The following is a 2775-nucleotide window of genomic DNA, read 5'->3' as shown; positions in this document are numbered from 1 at the left end:
TATGGGGACTGTGTGTGTGCCTGTGTGTGTGTGTAGCTTTCAGAATTTACATCAGGAGAATAGATTGCGCAAATTCTCAATTGAGCAGTTAAGTTCTGGGGAAGACCTAGAGATGAGTCACTCCAAAGTGTGGAGAAACAACAGGGAGGGGAAGGGCAAAATTGCTTGGCATTTTTGAAATAGGATATAAAAAATAACTCTTTAGGGAGCTTGGAGTGCAGACATGCTTTTGTCAGGGGACTGTGAAAAAATCTTACAGATCTCTGGAAGGTTGAGTATCAAATTCTGGCATTGCTCGGTGTTATTAAAGCAAGGGCAAGTGTGTTGGAAGAACATTTATTGGAAGAAAACCAGAGGGACTGGAGCGGTAGCAAGTGTGCTGGTCACCTGATGTCCATTTTATTTGATGGCAGCAAATAGGAATCAGGCTGGCTGAACATCAGACCCCAATGTAGATACTGTCGCCCTTGGATTAAGGAGCCTACACAACTGCATGGTTAGGGAAACACGAAGTCAACTCTTGCTGTGAACAGGGGCTATCCAATGGCATGTGGCACTTGAGAACCTTAACCTACATCCCATTCTGGCACTGCAGCTTTCAAAGGTCAGAGAGCACTAGCTCAAACTACAGTGCAAAGGTGGTAACATCTGGGCTAGAATCTGACTCCCCACCCCAGTTCCGTCCCACAGCCTCAGCATTCTTGGCTCACAAAGCAAGACCCCCTCCACTGGAGTGAGTGGTAGACAGTGTCCAAGCCTTGTGATTGCATCTCCATGATGGGGTAGCCTGGTAGCTCTTAGCCTTGATTTGCAACATCCATATTTTACCAAGATTAATTACCTTAAATTTACAACGATAGCAGTTGTCCTTGGAGTTTTGCTGATCCTGTACTACAGTTTCATAAGATGTTACCATCGGAGAAACAAGAAAGGGAATACAGGAACTCTTTGTATTATTTCACACATCTTTATGTACAGCATCTATAATTATCTCAAAAGAATAAGATTTCAAAAATTCATAAATGAAAGTCAGTTGGGTCAAAGGTCCAAATTTTATTTACATATAATCCTGTTTGTGATTCTAACAGTTGAAAATTAAGTAAATAGTTCTCAATCTTCTCTACTCAGTTAAAAAATTTTTTTTTCAATGGAAAATAAGGCCGTATCTGGCCTATCCAAAATGGTTTTCCCCGCCATACCTAATTTACATTCCAAAGCAGCTCATGCTTGTTTGGGCTGCTCCTCTACAATTAAAATGCTACTCAACAATCCACCTTCTGCTAATGATATGCAGTATTGTTAAATTCAGTATTCTCCAAATACTCCACGAATTGGCTCTAAGGACGAGCACTCAAATTGCTTTACACGTGCTTATTGATTGATCAAATTTATGCACAGATTTGTTTTCATTAAGATTGAGTTATGTTTATTTTAATAAACCCATATGGAGAAAAAGCTTAATTTATTTTTTATATAGCATTTTTTTGAAGACCCTGAAGGAAAGATTGAGTTACCACCATCATTGAAAGTTTATTCCTGGAAACGTCCACAGGATATTTTAATTCATCGGGTAAGGATTTTTTTTTACTATTACTCAAAATACTATTAATTATGGGGTTGTCATACCCTAGCAATAAAAATATGCATTTTTGAAATGATTTAGAGTAATTTTTTCTTGTGGCATTTAAATTAGAAATAGATGTTTATCAGTATAGTTAAATATTTCTTGTACTAGTTACCAAGAGATTATATTGAATTTTTGTTTAGAGTCTTGAGTTTTCTTCTTCTCTCCAAAATGTTGAATTATAGCCTAAAATGTTGTGTGAAATTATTCCTTAATGTCTGACTGACATACTTTCTCCTTTCTGTTTCTTAGTACAAACTTACATGACATGAAGGTCTATTTTCTCTAGTGTTTACTAGCATTACTTTTCCAGCCCAAGAGGTTTGATATCTCTATTTCAGGGATTATGGAGGCATTTTCCAGAGGTCACCTTCATATCTGGACTCCATGCCCAACCCTTTGAAGCATACTGACTGTAACATCCCTCAAGAAACCTTCATTTGAAATAGCACTTATGTAGATTAAAACTTTAGACATGCTGGTCTATAGCTTCTTAACAGCTATGTTAGTTTGAGCGTATTTGGTTTTTCCAAGGATCTAATTATCATAAAGGCTTTTTACCTTTGTTGAATATCCTATAACTTTCATTTAATGTATAGAAAACCAGTAGACTAAATTATTTAGAACTAGTCAAGTGGTTGTAATGGAGTTGATTCTTTTGTACATTTGTGGAATCTATTAAAGCTCTGTCTCTACATGAAGTGATTTTATTCCTAAAAGTTTTAGCCTTCATCAGCACTGCCACTAATGCAAGAAAATATAATATATCCATCATATTTTCCAACTACTATTACTAGTGAAGAAAATCAGATAAACCTGAATCCAAAAAGATTTACTGAAACAAGAAAATAAAAAGGTATATTTCTGCCCACCAGAATTTTTTTTGAATGCCTTGTTGTAAGACATTTTACATAAAATAAATCAAATATATAAACCATGCCTTTAAATGACTTATGATGTTAGATAACATTAACATGAAGAATATAAACTCTGTGATGTCAATATAATGTACTTAATATTAATGTGTTATTAACAATATTCAGTCTCTTCCCAATATAAGCATATGGTTTACATTTCATGCAAATAAAGAATATGAATTTCATAAAGTGGGAGTGTTGTAAATTTGGATAAGTAGAACCATATATTTTTCT

The 2775-nt window shown here is 35.3% G+C and overlaps 1 protein-coding gene across 1 annotated transcript in view; it reads left to right on the top strand.

The window, feature by feature from the left end:
• ADGB (androglobin) overlaps positions 1-2775 on the top strand; it is a 203795-nt gene that overhangs the window by 27775 nt on the left and 173245 nt on the right. The window lies entirely within an intron of this gene.

The sequence above is a fragment of the Propithecus coquereli genome, unplaced genomic scaffold (assembly GCF_000956105.1).
Source record: "Propithecus coquereli isolate 6110/MARCELLA unplaced genomic scaffold, Pcoq_1.0 Scaffold48, whole genome shotgun sequence".
Lineage (NCBI taxonomy): Eukaryota > Metazoa > Chordata > Mammalia > Primates > Indriidae > Propithecus > Propithecus coquereli.
This window is presented reverse-complemented; position numbering and strand designations above follow the sequence as displayed.